The sequence below is a fragment of the Morus notabilis genome, unplaced genomic scaffold (assembly GCF_000414095.1).
Source record: "Morus notabilis unplaced genomic scaffold, ASM41409v2 Scaffold150, whole genome shotgun sequence".
NCBI classification, from domain to species: domain Eukaryota; kingdom Viridiplantae; phylum Streptophyta; class Magnoliopsida; order Rosales; family Moraceae; genus Morus; species Morus notabilis.
Window position 1 is genome coordinate 236,941 of NW_010364058.1, and position 17,273 is coordinate 254,213.

Consider the following 17,273-nt stretch of genomic DNA (forward strand, 5'->3'; position numbering starts at 1 on the left):
TCTAATGGACAGTGATTCATAAAACACATTCATGAATCGGAGCTCCTACTGGTCCAAGTACCGAATCAACCCTCAAGAGAATTATTTATCTACTTCTTTCTTAAGAAGGAATGGATTCCATCTCGTGTAATAACATTCCCGGCTACCTACTTCATCATGTCTCCAAAATACAAGGAATAGGATTCAGGATCTCAGAATCCGTACCGAGTAAATCAAAAGACACAAATCCATAAATAGGAGTCTGTTAAGAACTCAGGATTAAGATCATCCTATATATGACCATCGGTAGACTCAATTAGAATTTATATACTTAACGGAATTATTAGAAATTCATATTATGTCTGTGTCCTTGTTCCACATAATCTCATTATGCGAAATACACTCATTCAATATCTCTCCATATTAACAGTACGGATAACACCGTTCCATTCTAAATGGGAATGACATGTATTAATAATGTTTTAATTAAAGATTCCGAACTTTAATTAAATTCATTATGAACATTACTTTTTGATTATTATCCTTAAACCTTATCCTCTCGTATATAACACTTATATACAATATTTAAGGTTACATAAATAATCATGGAATTTTCATTAATATTCATAAATATTCATAAATATATGCACATAAAATAATGAATAAACTATTTTATTAAATAAATAATAAATATCCTATTACATCTCATGCTACTAGGACACCATTCCCAACAAATGATTGTTATAATCATTTTTTACCTGTTCACTGCCATATAATTTATTCATAAATTGCTATGAATGTGTTTCTGCTTACTCATCTGGACTCTGATTTCCAATTCTGATTTTGACTGTATTTTTTTGCTTGCGACTATCTGAATATCTTATGTTTTTTCTTCTTTTTACTTACTCTTAACATTTTTGGTCTTTTGGTTGCCTGGCTTCATGTTCGTGTAATTACTGCTCAGTGTTTTATGGTGTATCTCTTTCACTTGTCTTTGGTTGGCATATATTCTCTGTTTAAGATAGTGTTCACAACATTGCAGGTACTGTTATTAACTTTTGCTCATATTTATTTGGTATCTATTATTGATATCGAATGTATTGGTTTCTCTTGCTGCTATTACTTCATGTTGTTTGTTACAGTGCTTAAAAGAATATCCTTTTGTTGTTATGATTGTCCTTTTTTGTGTTTTATTGCTGTATAGCTATGGCAAATTGATTTCTTCTATAGTCACACGCATATATGTGTGCCTATTTTTCTTTAGCATATTTTATCTTTGTTTGCCTTTAGTCCGCGGCAATGATGATTATAATCAATTTTGGCATCCTTAGTTATGTTTAATCTGTCCAAAAATTGCTGTGAATATGTCCCCCTTATTTGGATCTTGATTTTGCCTAATCTTTTTTCTGAAGCAATTTAAATGTCTTCTCTTCTTTTTTTTTTTTTGGCATGTGGCTGATGGTAATTAATTTTAAATTCTTGAGTTTCACCTAATCCCTTCAAAAATTACTGTGACTAGACTCTCCCTATTTGGATTTTGATTTTCTCTATACTTTTGACCAAAAACAAATTAAATTCCTACCTTTTCTTCTTCTGGCCTTCCTTAATTTAAGGCTATCGCATTTTAGATGCCTTTTTGAGTTCAATTCAAATTTCATTTATTTCTCTTTACTGGATTTTCTTATTCTATTTCTCTCATGACCTCATGAATTTTGATTTTCAATACACAAACAGCATTACTGTCACTGTTTTCGTTCCTATTATTTCTTCCAATATTCATTTCTTACTTTTGGACTTTTAGTATTTATGTTTTAACTATTTCATTCAAAATCTATTCCTCCATACAATATATATCATTATCTTATTTCTCTTTTCTGTAAAGTCTTTTATTTGGACCACTCTGTTTCCTTTTTTCCCCCCTTCCCTCGTCCCATTTTTTTCCCTATTTCTTTTTACTTTACTTTGAAAAAGTTTTTGGGCTTTCTCCTTGGTTTGTGGTTTCTCTATGCGTTTTTGTCCTCTGTGCTTTCATTTTCCCCATTGTTGTTGGCTTCAGCTTTCTAGATTACTTTGATCTAAATGGAACCTCAGTAGTAATTGGTTATTTAATGCCTTTATTCTGCCCGCTTCTTCTACTTTACTTGGCTGAAACATAGAACCACTGTGTGCTATTGATAGAGGCGCAATTTAGCATTCACTATACGGTCAGTTTCTACCCAACCTCATTGTCCCTTTGATGTCACTGTTTTTCTCCTCTCTTTTAATTCACCGGGTAGTTTTTAGACACATTTGTATTTTACTCCGACTCTTTATTTTGTATCACATATATGTCATAACCTGTATGGCAAATGTAACATCTGATTAATTTTTGTGCCTTTATGCAGTCGCCACTAATAGGTAACCATAAATGGTCATAAAAATACAAATCAGCTTATTTGCCATACATTGTTGACAAAAATTGATGTTTGAGCCACAATTAGTACATAAAAATATTACAAGATTCATAATTTATAAACTTCCTCCTATTCAATGTTTCTTATTAGTTATTTGTTTACTTATATCTTGTCATTAGTTTGTTTTTGCTTCTTCCTTTTTATGAAGTTTAGATAATCAGCTTCTACCATGGAAAATTTCTCATCCGTCTATTTATAAATGATCGGTATATCGGGAAAGCACAGATTATCACTGCTGATGACGGTAAGGAAGATCTATCGACCTGTAAGGCCGCAATGGTGGATGCTGACAAGGAAAAATGGCACGATGCTATGAAACTCGAGATGCAGTCTATGTACTCAAACTCAGTCTAGCAACTTGTTCATCTACCTGATGGGATAAAACTCATAGGTTGCGAGTGAATCTTCAAGAGAAAAAGATGAGCGGTTAGAAAAGTGGAGACTTACAAAGCTTGGCTTGTGGCAAAGGGTTATACCTAAAAAGAGGGAGTTGACTATGAGGAAATTTTTGTTGGTTTTTGAAACGTTTTCGAGTGTAGAAACGTGGTAGTGCGGATTGTGTATAACAAAAAAATTTCATAAAACCTTTTGAATACGCTATAGATTATATTAATTTATGCAATGATAAATTAATGCCATTACTTTATAAGAATAGATACCTTGCTAACGATTAGGAAGATAACTTGAGGTCTTTGGTCAATGAATGTTCCTTGCTCCAAAACTTTCTTAGAACACCTAAGCCTTCCTCGTCTACTCCTTGATATCGCAAGACGATGAGTGTGGGCTCAAGGTATAAACTATCGGAACGATCACTCGCTAATTTATATTCTTTCACTGTCAACACATGTATGTGAAAAAATGGAGAAAATTGGAAGAACTTTTCTTCTCTTTTTCTCTCTTGTGATATTCGACCAACCGAGGAAAAATAGGAGATCAAAATCTTTTTTCCAATTCCTATTGTCTCCTATTTATAGACAATTAGGAGAACCCTTTTTACGTGTAGGCAAAGAAAATAGGAAATTAGTAACTATTATATTTTTGATCTCACTAAAAATACAGTTTCCCTTTTGCTTTTGGAAACAAAATTTCCTTCCCTTTTTCTTATTGTGTGGCCGGCCATCTCTTAAGAAGGAAGAAGGAAGGAGAAAATTCCTTCCTAATCTAGTTTCCAATTTTAGCTTAAATTCAATTCCAAATAAAGTAACATTTTACTTTCCTTTTTGAATTTAATTGGAATACTTGTCAAACAAGTAAACTGGATTATTTAGAGAGCAAGCAACTAAATCCCAACGGGATTTTTCCCAGTGTCATACGCTCCCTGTGGTCTCACCACAGTATGTGACTAGGGGTGGCAATTTGTGTTAACAGGTCGTGTTCGTGTCGTGTTGAACCCTTCAGTTGACACGAATAGGTCTGACACGAACACGACCCGTTTATTAATTGTGTCAAAATTCAAAACCCAAACACGACCTATTTATTAGCGGGTTGACACGACACGACACGATTAACTAGTTTATTAAACAGGTCGTAAACGTGTCGTGTCAACCCGTTGATTACCTACCAACACGTTTACGAAACAGGTCATAAACGTGTCGTGTCAACCCGTTAATTACCTGTCAACACGTTTATGACCTGGTTACTGTCAACACGTTAACACGTTTGAACCTACTTCAGAACCTATTTCAGAACCTATTCCTGAACATGTTTCTCAACCTGTTTAACATGATATAGAGACATTACATAATCAAAGTTCAAAATTAAAACAAACACATGAAAGTCTCTCACAAATTAAAAAATAAACACATAAAAGTCTCACAATTTAGAAAACAAACATACATGATTAATAATTAAACATTTAAATAATTTGTTGCAATGGGGGGACTCCAAGTGCATCATTACGTTTAGGAGAAGTTGATCCCTGTGAGAAAGGCTCCTCTTCTTTCAATGAAAAGTTGAAGATATCTTGTGTAAGATCCTCCACCTCTTCATTGAAATCTACACAAAAACAAATAGATATATAGATACAAGTTAGTTCAAAATCAATATAGAAAATATACATAATTTAAGTAAGTTTGAAACTACCTTTGTCTCCATATAACCAATCTCTGGTACAAACAAGTGCTTCAACTATCTTTGGTTTAAGTGAGCTACGAAATGAATCAAGAACTCTACCACCAACACTAAATGTAGCTTCAAAAGCATCTGTAGAAACAGGGACAACCAATATATCACAAGCCATAGAAGCTAGTGCTGGATATCGAAATTGGTTTAATTTCCAAAAGGAAAGGATATCAAGATCCGCGGTCCTAGCCAACCTTGGCTCATCCAAATAAAGGTCAAGCTCTGATTTCTGTGATGTGGTAGTAGAGTCAACTGAAGACATCTCATCAAATTCCTACAAAATGAGAAGGAGATAGTATAAGAATACACAATCAGACATAAGCATAGAACATCCGCATTACTAATAAATAGAGAAATTACCTTGAATATAATATCCACATCATCATTTCCTTCTTTTTCCATCATACAAGTTTCAAAAGCATTGGTCTTTTGGCTAGTTGAATCCTTTTTTTTTTTTTTTGTACTCTTCAAAAATAGAGTACAACATACTCCTCATTGATATGCATTCAACACAATCATCTCCATAAAGCTTTTTGTAACTAAACTCACAAGCCTAATCTTAAAACGAGGATCTAGAACACATGCTATAGCCAAGGTAAGATGGAATTGAGACCAATACTTTTGAAACTTGCCCCACATTGCTGTTGCCATATACTTTAAGTACTCATCATCACCTTCTAAATATTGTTTCAACATGAAGCAACAATGCAAATGGAAGGGGAAGTACAAGTTGGCAGTGGGATACTTTGTTCCAGAAAATTTAAGAGTTGCGTCATAGAACAACTTCAAAAAAGTTTTAATCTTTTCAACTTTGTCCCACTCGGCACTAGAAGGACAATGCTTGTAGTTTGAATCACTCAACTCTAAATGTTGAAATACACGGCGATAGTAAAGAGCACTTTCAAGCATAAGATATGTCGAGTTCCACCTAGTTGGTACATCTTGACACAACCCTTTCTTATCACCAATTGCAACTAACTTCACACAATCTAAGAACTTTTGCTTCCTCACTTGGGATCCCTTGACATATTTGACACTATCACGAATCTTAACAATTGAATCATCAATCTGCTTCAAACCCTCTTGCACAACTAAATTTAGTATGTGTGCACAACATCGCATGTGAAATAGATCGCCATTGTGTACAAGAACCCCTTTCAAAACTAGTTGCTCTCTTAACATGTCAACAGAAACACCATTCGCAGAAGCATTATCCAATGTCACACTAAACACCTTGTTTTCAATTCCCCATTCACTCAAAAAGGCATAAAGTTTTTCAGACAAAGCAACGCCACTATGTGGGGGTGGCATAAAACTAAAGTTTAACACTCTTTTCTGCAAGTTCCAATTCTTATCTATGAAATGCGCAGTGAGACAAACATATCCATCACTAGTCAAAGAAGTCCATGCATCAGAAGTAAAGCTAATTCTACCTTTGATAGTCTCTAACATCAATTTAATTCGAAGCTTTTCCCTCTTGTAAAACTTTAAAGCGTCAGCCTTTGCAGTATTTCTAGAGACCAATTGAATTTGAGGGTGCAAGTACTGAAATATAGACCTTATTCCCGCATATTCAACAAAACTAAAAGGTAGATCATGCATGATTATAGCTGCTACAACCAACTCACGAAATTTTTCGGGATCATACTTACCTCCACCAAGTGTCACTGCACTAGCTTCTTGGGCAATGAGCATCTGCCCTATATCACGGTAGGAGGTTTTCAGACAATTCACAAGATGGCGTTTTAGATTACCAGTTCCGTACTTACTGTCCGCGAGGTACACAGAGCTACAATGTTTGCACTTGGCCTTCAATTTCTTGTCCGGGCCCAAAGGAAGATTAACAAAGTGACTCCAAACTTTTGAGGTCAGCTTCCTTTTTCTTTTCTGGAGTTCGACGCCTTGAGTTTGTGTATTAAAACTCGATCCGTCAATCTCTTCAACCTCAACATCCACACCTTGAGACTCAATTGACTCAAGATCAATTTCCATTGTGTTAAATTAATCTGCACAAAATAAAACATTAGTTAACATTAGTTTAATTGTAATGAACAGAGTATCTAATGAGCTTAAGTTACCAAGGTTCACTTCAACCTGAAGAAGGTCATTTTTTTTATGAACACAGATTAAGTCATTTCTATATTAACCTTCACATAGCAAAAGCTATAACACCCTAACAAGATCATTTCACATACCATATACTTCCATCAAGAATCACATTCCTGGAACTCGGAAGCAAAACAACAACTGATTTACTAATTCTCCAACTTATCAGTAAAACATACCTCACAGCCAAAATGAACCCACTTTTCCTGCGAAAACTCAAACTCGACCTCTACAGATGCATGTGGAACTTCAGATTCCGCATCTTCTTTTCGCGTGGGAAGCAATGGAAAAAGCTTCACTTTCTTTTCATGTATGACAAGAAAAGGAGAATTGCCTGTGACATCTGGGTGTACCTGCATACTTGACAAATTAAAGATGATAGAAGATACAAAAAGTACACAATATTTCTAACACATTTTCTCATTGCACCAAGACAATGACCTTTCCTTAATAAAATATTATCTTCACAAGAAAATATTCTAGTTGAAACAAACAACTATCAAGTGCAATATGAATCAGTTTTCATCTATGCAATAATAAGACTACAAACCAAATTGAAATTAAAAGAAAAAAAAAGACAAGAAAAACTCACCAAAAGTATAATAATTCTAAACCAATATTAATTCCACAAACACTTTATAATTCATCAAACAGAGAAAAAGTGAAATGGGTATTCATTAAAACACCCTAAAAACAAAACTAGAAAGCAAATAAACGAAAAATGAAAGACCTTTTCGAGGATTGAAAGAGGCAAAAAGAAGGTTCACTTCAAAAGGATTGAAAGAGACAACCTGCTTAAAATGACAGCAAGCACAATAGGGGAGAGGGGTCCAAAACAACAACAATCAGAACAAGGGAGGGGCCCGGGGGGGATCCAACTCACGAAAATAAATGGGTGATCAAAAATTTTTTTGCACTACATCATGGAGTAAACCAGAAACAAAAAATAGAATAAAAATATAACACTACAACAAATGTGATTAGGCAACAAGGAAGTATCATCACAACCAAAGTCTATTCTCAAATCAAATATATAGTAAGAGTTCAATAAGATTAACATTTCTCCTAAAGGGATCAAAAAAATAAATTACAACATATTAGTATAGGTTCAATCAGATTAACATCTCCCCAAAAACAACAAAAACTGAACAAAAGTACACCATATTAGAACATGATTACTGTACAATAATTTAATCCAAAATCAATAACACGATTAAGCATTTTCAAAGCTCTAAAAAGGATCTGAAATTGCAATTAAACTTTAATGCCCGACCATAACAAGCATAAGTTAAAGTTTAAGCACCAAACATCACATGCACACATAGGCATGTTAGCCAGCATAAGTCCTCCCTTTCTTTAATGTGTACCAAAATGACCGAGAAGCCAAAGCCAACAACACAATAAAAAACGGACACATTCATCATCAGAAACGGACACAATCAACACAATCCGAATCTGTAATTCCTCCTCATTCATCATCTTTTTTTCCTCCTCATTCATTTCCACGATCACAAGTCTTTTTAAGATCACAAGCATACATTACAAATCAGAAAAAATATATTATAGCTATGGCTATGGCCATCAATCTGTAACAAAGAATATGTTCCCTAAGGCTGTAACAAATAAAATATGACCATCAATCTGTAACAACACTGAATCTGTAACAAATAAAAAAATGGGGCGGAGAGGGGAAATACCTGTCGAAGAACAACACCAAATCTGTTCCCGAAGCAAAGAATATGTTCCCCAAGGCTGATTTTGACGAAGATTGAGAAGAGAGTGGACAGTCCCCAAGGTCGAATCTGATGGAGAGAGTGGAGAGTCCAGAGAGAATGGGGCAGAGAGGAAAGAAGAAGAAGAGAACCGGTGGAGAGTCTGGCAGAGAGAATGTGAGCTCAGGCAGTGGTCCTCCGGTGGACTGAGACCTCAGGCGGCGGAGAGTCTGCGAGAGACTGAGAGAGTCGAGAGAGTTGAGAGACTGAGAGAAGAAGGGTTTGAAATTGGAAATTATGATGGGGTTGGGCGGCTGCGAGAGATTAGAGAAGAGAAAGAATAATAATAGTGAAACATTTTTTAACCTAGGTAATAAATGGGTAATAAACGGGTTGTATAATCATGTCACCTAAATATGACACGTTTAATAAACGGGTTATCATTGGTCAATTGCGGGTTGGCGGGTCAACCTGAAAATGACTCGTTATTTAATCGTGTTTCACGGGTTCGACCTGATTTTGACCCGGACCTATTTATGACAAACCCAAACCCGCTAATTTCGTGTGGGTTTCTAGTCGTGTCGCTACCCGGATTGCCAGCCCTATATGTGACTAAATAATTAAATAATCACATTATTTAATATATAATTAATTCTCATTTAATTATTCACGAGTGAAATAAAATCGATATAATTCATATTGTCTTGCAAGTAGTTTTCTCAACTCTTCCACATGCATGCGTTGATAGTGGAAGAATACTAAATTAGTGAGTAATCTGATAATCATGCCTTGAGCTCACACTCATCGTCTTGTGAATTTCAAGAAGTGGACGAGGAAGACTTTGGTATTCTAAGAAAGTTTTGGAGCGAGGAACGTTCGTTGGCCAAAGACCTCAAGATATCGTCCTAATCGTCATCAAGGTATTTGTTATCATAAATTAATAAGATTAATTTATTATTCCATAAATTAATACAAAACCAACAGTTATGTTGTCTATTTCCTAATGGAGACAGCTTGTCTTGGTCGTCAGAGGGGGACTCCATGGGTAGAGACATTGATATAATTCCTACCCGTGGAATCTATATTGGATCATACCAAATTTGAATTCTTTTAATTAATAATTCCTTTTGAATAAAATAATTTACTTTTGATAAATTATATGTAATCATTTTAATCCTAAGATGAATAATAAACTAGTATACTTGAATGGTGGCTTTTCCGATGGAGTGGTAATGGAACACAAGATAAATATAATCAGGAAGGTAAAACGGAACTTGAACTCAAGTCGATTATGGATAACATATGAGGATGATACACTAATATAATAAGTCACGGACGAGAGCTAATTAGAGCTTTGTAAATATATTGTCTAGATCGATAGTGCAACTCTAGGCTTTTAATCATGAAGTTATTGGCGAACAATTATTGTCATGATTATAGGAGGTTGATCTATATATGTCCATCACGTCATTTGCTAGCTAATATATTTTCCTACAATGAGTATTTTCTATGAATTGGTAACTTATATTATTTCCGCTAAAGGTTTAAAGTCAAGTATGAGATCGGTGATTAAGTCATTAGTAATTTATTGATTGAATTAATTATTAAATTAATTCAAGATAAAGTGGTTGAATTATTTTTTTTGGCTTTATTTAATAATATGGTAATACTATTATATGTATGCTTTAATTTGCTAACTTCTACATTGGGTTAGTTAAATTAAAACTGAGGCCCCGTGCAAGTTTCTCATATTAAGTAAACTGAGAAAACAAGAAATCGAAACAATACTGCTTGACCTGTGATGGAGGCCAATCGACTAGATCATAACTTTTTTACGTGCTCCTTATTTTCACCCGTCGACCGGTGGTTTTACGACTACCGAGTACCGGTCAACTGGTTGAGTCTGCTGATATGGTAAACCGACTCAAAACGAATTGTGACACAATTTTGACTTTAGGAAACCTAATTGTTGTTGGAATATGACTTCCTAAACTCTATAAATAGCCCGGCAAGTCTTACTATATTTATTAGATCACTTAAGAGACTTTTTAGGGGCTATTGGTAAGGGTTCTTGAGAGGAAAAACTGAACAATTATCAAGATCAACTTTTCCTTTAGCTCTTTTTGTGGTTGGAAGGACTTCAAGACACCAATGGAGATTGAGCGACATGTGCCACTCGCACTCTGATTGTGAAAATGAGAATAACAAAAATGACTAGTTAGTTGAGACTATTCTAGCTGCTACTTGGAACGCTGTGATCTATAAACAATTAAAATTTAAAATTTCTAAAGGTATGACTTAGATCTTTGGTATTTATATTATATAGCATCATGAACATTTCCTAAGTGATTTTGGTAAACAATTAAAATTTTAAAAATTTTATTGCGCAACTCATTGCTGTTTTTCTAATAGCTACAAGAAAGCTTGTATTTTTGTCTGGTCCAATAGATGTAATTGATGTTGGGAATGGTATCCTTAAAGCATGATATGTAATAGGATATCTATTATTTATTTTATAAAAGAGTTTATTCATTATTTTATGTGCATATATTATTGAATATTTTATGAATATCTATAAAAATTTCACGATTATTTATGTGACTTTTGATATTGTATATAAGAGTTGTATACGAGAGAATAATATTCAAGGATAATAATCAAAACGTGTTCGTAATGAATATAATTAAAGTTTTAAAATCTTTAATTAAAGCATTACTAATACATGTCATTCCCATTAAGGATGGAATGATGTTACCGACACTGTTAATATGGAGAGATATTGAATGAGTGTATTACACATAATGAGATTATGTAGAACCGGGACACAGACATAATTTGGATTTTGGATAATTTATGTTAGGCATAGAAAATTGAATTGAGTCTACTGATGGTTATATATAGAACAATCTTAATATTGAGTTATTAACAGACTCGTATTTATGGATTTGTATTTTTTGACTTGGTTGGTATGGATTTCATGATTATAAATCCTATTCTTTGTATCTTTGAGACATGATGAGGTAGGTAACCGGGAATGTTAATATACAAGATGGAATACGTTCCTTCTTGAATAAAGAAGTAGATAAATAATTATCTTGAGGGTTTATTCGATACTTGAATAACAAGCTCGTATTCATGAATTTGTCTTATGAATATACTATTCATTAGAGAATTAACAGTAATCAAGGATAAAGAAGTAATTAAAGAGGTTAACGGATTTCACCTGACTCTACTTATGAATTATTTATAAAGAATTGATCTATATGTAATGACTATATCAAATGGACACTTCGAGTTTTAGAAGTAAAATATATTTATAATTACGAGAGTGCAATTCCAAGTTTATAGTTTAATAACTTTTAGAAAGAATATAATTACTTAATTAATTATTAATCGTATTGGAACTCAAAATTATAGGTCCATGAGTCCAATCGTCGTTCTTGTAATTCTACAAGACACTAAAGGCAAAAATGTGAATTTTAGAATTATGGAATTCTAAATAAAAACACTCAAAAATAGTTAACTGAGAATTAATTAGATATTAAATAATGTAATTATTTAAGTTGAATTTGGAACACACATGTAGAGGGGTCCACATGTGGTGGACGCCCAACACTAGTAACACCCTTTGGAATTTGCTTGCTTGCTCTCTAAGTTATCTGGTTAACTTATTTGAGAAGTTATCCAATTGAAATTCAAATTAATTTAAGTTTGATTTGACTTTAATTGGAATTTGATAACTGGATAAAGGATAATTTTTCTCCTTCCCTTATTTGCAGAACACACCACCACCCACAGGGGATAATATCCTTGTGGTGGTCGGCCAAGTAAGAAAGAGAGAGAGAATTTTGTTTCAAAATTAAAGTAAAAGTTGGAGATAATTTTCTTGCTTTATCTTGGATAGAAAGATCAGATTTCTACTAGGATTCTGATAGCTACTCTATAAATAGGAGGCAATAGAAAATTGGAGAATACAATTTTGCTCTTCAATAGCATTTCGGGATGGTTTTATAGTGAGGTCCCAGTTTCATGTCATGCATGTGTTGGTGTTCGTGGAATGCTTGAGTGTTTTGTGTGCTAATGCGTGTTGTTTCAGGTGTGTCGACACACACATTCTTCGTAGATTCAAGGAATTGACAAGAAAGATTATGTTATTCAAAGAACATCTGGAGCAAGGATTATTCGTGGTCAAAGAATTGAAGTTATGAGCCTAATCGGTTGCTAGGTATAAATCTTGATTCTAATGTTTTAGTGTAAATTAATATATTCTATAGTGTTTCGGGATGGTTTTATAGTGAGGTCCCAGTTTCATGTCATGCATGTGTTGGTGTTCGTGGAATGCTTGAGTGTTTTGTGTGCTAATGCGTGTTGTTTCAGGTGTGTCGACACACACATTCTTCGTAGATTCAAGGAATTGACAAGAAAGATTATGTTATTCAAAGAACATCTGGAGCAAGGATTGTTCGTGGTCAAAGAATTGAAGTTATGAGCCTAATCGGTTGCTAGGTATAAATCTCGATTATAATGTTTTAGTGTAAATTAATATATTCTATAGTGTTTCAAAAGATTGTATAAAAGTTTTTTGTTATACACGATCCGTTCTCTCACACTTCCGCATCCAAAATCGTTTCAAAAACCAACAACTGGCACTATTCAGGGCATAATTCTACTAACAAATGGCAATTGGGTGTATATGTTTAGGTTTAGAACATGAAATTCTTAAAAGATCAGATTCCTAGCGCTGGCAATTTTATAGAATAATCTTTCTTAAGCTCTGAGAATAGTAGCTAGAGGGAAAAGAGCGTTCCAAGCGAAAGTTAGGAAAAAGATTATGTCACATATCAACTGTCATCTGTCTCTTATACACATATTAGGGAAGGTATTCTCTCTCTAATCTTCCTCTAGAGTTAGGAGCTACTTTTCGAGCTGCATAATCAGTATTGCTTCCAACAATGGAGTTTACTTTCACTATGCTTTTGTGATATCGTATGGTATGTACTTATGCAATGTGTATCATTGATGAGTGCGTAATTTATGCACTCATTTGTTACTCCTTTAGAAAGTTTCAGCGTGTTTTTCCTCAAGTTTTTTTGTAGATTTGATGATTCTCCTTTGAGTGTGCAGGAATGGGTGAAATCGCTGAGTTTTGAGGCATTTTGGATCAAAATGACAGAGAACGAGGCGATACAGCGCCTACAGATGGCGACACGGCGGGAAAAGGAGCAAAATTGAGCAAACCTATACGAAGGACCAGCGAGTGATGCGATATGTTACCTAATTTGTGGAGATATGTCGCTGCCTTTAGGCGATATGTCGCCTATTCTAGGGGATATGTTGCCTGAGTTACCCGATTTTATTAGAAACACATGTTTTGCCCTAGTCTGGTGCGCGAATTTGTATGGAAAGTCAGAATTGGCTTCTTGGGGACATGTTGGACGTGGAATATAAGGAAAAGGGGCTGAAAACTGAAGGGGAGTGAAAAATGAAAACAAAAATTACAAAGGAAGAAAATCTGAATTGGAGAGGACTCCAGAGGGAAATTGGAGCGATTCTTCAAGAATTCCCAGCGTTCTTTGTTCTCTTTTTCTCTTTCTTCTTGTATTTTTCTAGATTTTAAATATTATTTTGAGATTGTGAACCACATGATGTGTGGCTAATTTTCTTATTTGTTAGGGTTTAGATGAATCTCTATTTGTGATTATTGTTTCGACGTTTTAATGTGCATTTAATTAAAGCTTTTCATTTCTTTTGTGTTCTATTTTGAATTGTTGTTGCCAAATCTATGATTTACATATTGCTATTCTTTGTGAGATTTTGAATTGGGCAAATTTAGATTGTGAGGATTAATACTCGAGAGGGGAACGTTCAAGCAATCAAGAAACGGGTAGAACAACTTAGGTTGGTGTGAGGTCGAGAGATAAACATTGCCTAGGTAGCAGAAACAATTTTAGGTTGTGAAATTGAGAAGTGGAATTCCGGGAATTGTTTCTAGAGTGGAACTTAATGAAGGTAAGGGTGAATAGTTGTATAAAGAGATAAGCTTGATATCACCTACACATTCTTTATGCGGCACTCGAGAGAAGGTATAAGGATACACATCACTCTAGGTTCTTGAGAACGTTGAGTTAGGTTAGGCACATTACTACGGAGAAACATAATCGCAATAGAGTGAAGTCAAGACCCTAGCATTGTCATTATATTGATTTTCCATTTTAATTTCAGCGCGTGTTATGCATTACTATCATCTTTCCTTTTGATTTAGTTTTCCTTTATTTTAGTTTTTCTTTGAGTTTATCACATCCAAATTTGATTGCTTAGATAAAGTTAAGATATGATATTCACAATAGTTAGTTTACATTTTTAACATCAAACCTCGTGGGATGATATCGGTCTTCAGACCACTTTATTACTTGTACGACTTGTGCACTTGCAAGCATAGTCAAATTTATTGCAACAAGTTTTTGGCGCCGTTGCCAGGGATTGAACGGCTAAGATTTACACTACTATAGTGAAGAAATATCTTGTTTTAATCTAAGCTTTTTTTTATTTGTATTTATTTATCTATTTTTCTTTGGTTGTGTTCGTAGGTGCATGCAAAAAGCACGTGGCTCGGAACTCTTGCCTTTGGATTTAGAAATCGAATGAACTATTCAGGCTTTGAGGAGGGAACAACGAGCTAGGGCTAAAAACATGGCTGAGGAACAAAACTAATTAGACTAGCAACGGACGTTGCGAGATTATTTCAAGCCCGTGGTGAACGAAAATTATTCGGGCATCCAACGTCAACAAGTCAATGCCAACAACTTCGAGCTCAAGCCGGCCCTCGTCAATATGGTCCAGCAGAACCAATATGGAGGCTTGCTGCACGAGGATCCCAATATCCACTTGGCCACTTTTCTGGAGATTTGTGACACAGTCAAGATTAATGGGGTGAGTGCCGAGATCATCCATCTGAAACTCTTCCCATTTTCCTTGCGGGACCGGGCTCGGGCATGGCTTCAATCTTTACCATTAGGGAGTGTAGCCGAATGGGAGGACATGGCCCAAAAGTTTCTCATTAAATTCTTCCCGCCCTCCAAGACGTCTCAACTGAGAGCCGAGATCACTCAATTTCGGCAGTTTGAGTATGAACAATTATATGAGGCGCGAGAACGGTTCAAAGAGATGGTCCGAAAGTGTCCTCAACATGGTATTGAGGATTGGTTCCAAGTTCAACTATTCTACAATGGGCTTACTGGGCAAACTAAGGCCCATATTGATGCAGCGGTCGGTGGAACCATCTTATCAAAGACACCCGGGGATGCACTCAATCTTTTTGAGGACATTGCAATGAATAGTTGTTGTTGTGTGGAAAAATGTGACGGACACCTGGACGAACGATAATGCAACACGTGGCCTTAACTACTCCCCGCCAAGCAACAACCCTCGACGTCTACAGCTCTAAAGAGCCCAAGCACGAAGTCCAACTTAGGGCGACGATTCCTTCTGGCGTCGACAGATCGTGCCGTTGAGCTTAAGGCACAAAGATCCCTCGACCGTAGAATCGACCACCACGAAGGACGATTGGGCTAAGCGTCGCTGGCGACAGGGGGAACGTTCTCTGGAGGACGTGGCAAGTTGCGTACAAAAGTGGGGGACGTCTGCAGGCATTAATTGCGAGCTCTTAAACCGCCCCACAGGGGACAGGAGAGTGTTACAGGGACGCCCAGAGCCGTAATAGAAGACTAATTGGCTGAGTGAACAGTGCTAATTAGTGGGCTACGTCTGGGCCTAAAAAGGGAGAGTACTTGAGTGCTTCTGCCTACGAGGGAAACCCACCCAGCGAAGGAAGCCCAGTATAAAAGAAGGGAGACCCCCTATGAGGAAGGGGTTTAGATCCAAGAAGAGAAAAAAGAGAGTGAGAGATAACAATTGATGTAAATTGTAATCCCCTAAAAAAGAAATATACAACCACAGTGGATGTAGCTCTAATTTTACAGAGTGAACCACTATAAAATTTCTTGTCTTCTTTATTTGTGCGCATATCAAACTATACACACCATACACCCCGAACAATAAATTTTCACACATATTCAACACATAGGCCGGTAATCCAAAGGGAAACCAAGAGGTAACTCGGCCGGTTTTTGTTGACGAGAAATCACCGTCAACAATTGGTGACTCCACTGGGGACCGAAAGCGTTCGACCCCCAACAACATAGTTAGCAAGCATGCCTCCAAGAGAGACAGATGAAACCACTATCCATCCAGGGAATAACGGGATGGAAGGAGATCTACGCTCGGTCGGAGATGAAGTCTCACCCCCAGACGCGCCACGATCGGATCCTGTGAAGATGCAGGCCCAACTGACCACTCTAACTGAGCTGGTATATGGGCTGATGACCGTGGTTGAGTGCTTAGATGGAAGGAACTCTATGCTACCGTTAGAAGACGCCCCGAGGCCGCAGGGACCTGCCATGGTTGGAAACCCGAACCCCGGTGACCACCCACATATCCAAGAGGAAACCGGGGACAGCGAGAATCACTGGGGCCCTCCTAGGCCTCGGCCTTCCCAATCCTCTGGCAGCCGTTTAAGGACCGCCGGACTCCAAGCTCCCGAGGACCGGATACCAAGAGGTCCAAGAAATCCCGAGGTACTACCCTAGAATCCAGGAGGAAACCCACCAGGAGACTCGGGATCAGTACAGGCGGACGGCTAGGCTAGGGGCGGACCCAACGCTCAGAGGGAAGAGGCATCGAGAGTAGCTGGCTCGGCCATTTCAACAGAAGAAGCACGCGCCATCATGGAACGTATGGCCAGCTTGGAGCAAAAACTGACAAGGAAAGTGGCAGATCTAAAGAAGAACATAGGGCGAGTGACTGAGGTGGTAAACGTCGATCATCTAGGGGAAATGTTTGGTGT

The 17,273-nt window shown here is 36.3% G+C and overlaps 1 non-coding gene across 1 annotated transcript; it reads right to left on the reverse strand.

Annotated features, from left to right (window-relative positions):
- Positions 1–15,457: 15,457 nt before the first annotated feature.
- LOC112092990 lies at positions 15,458–15,564 on the reverse strand. Its single transcript, XR_002902859.1, has one exon. It is a non-coding gene; the product is annotated as a small nucleolar RNA R71 (small nucleolar RNA).
- Positions 15,565–17,273: the final 1,709 nt, after the last annotated feature.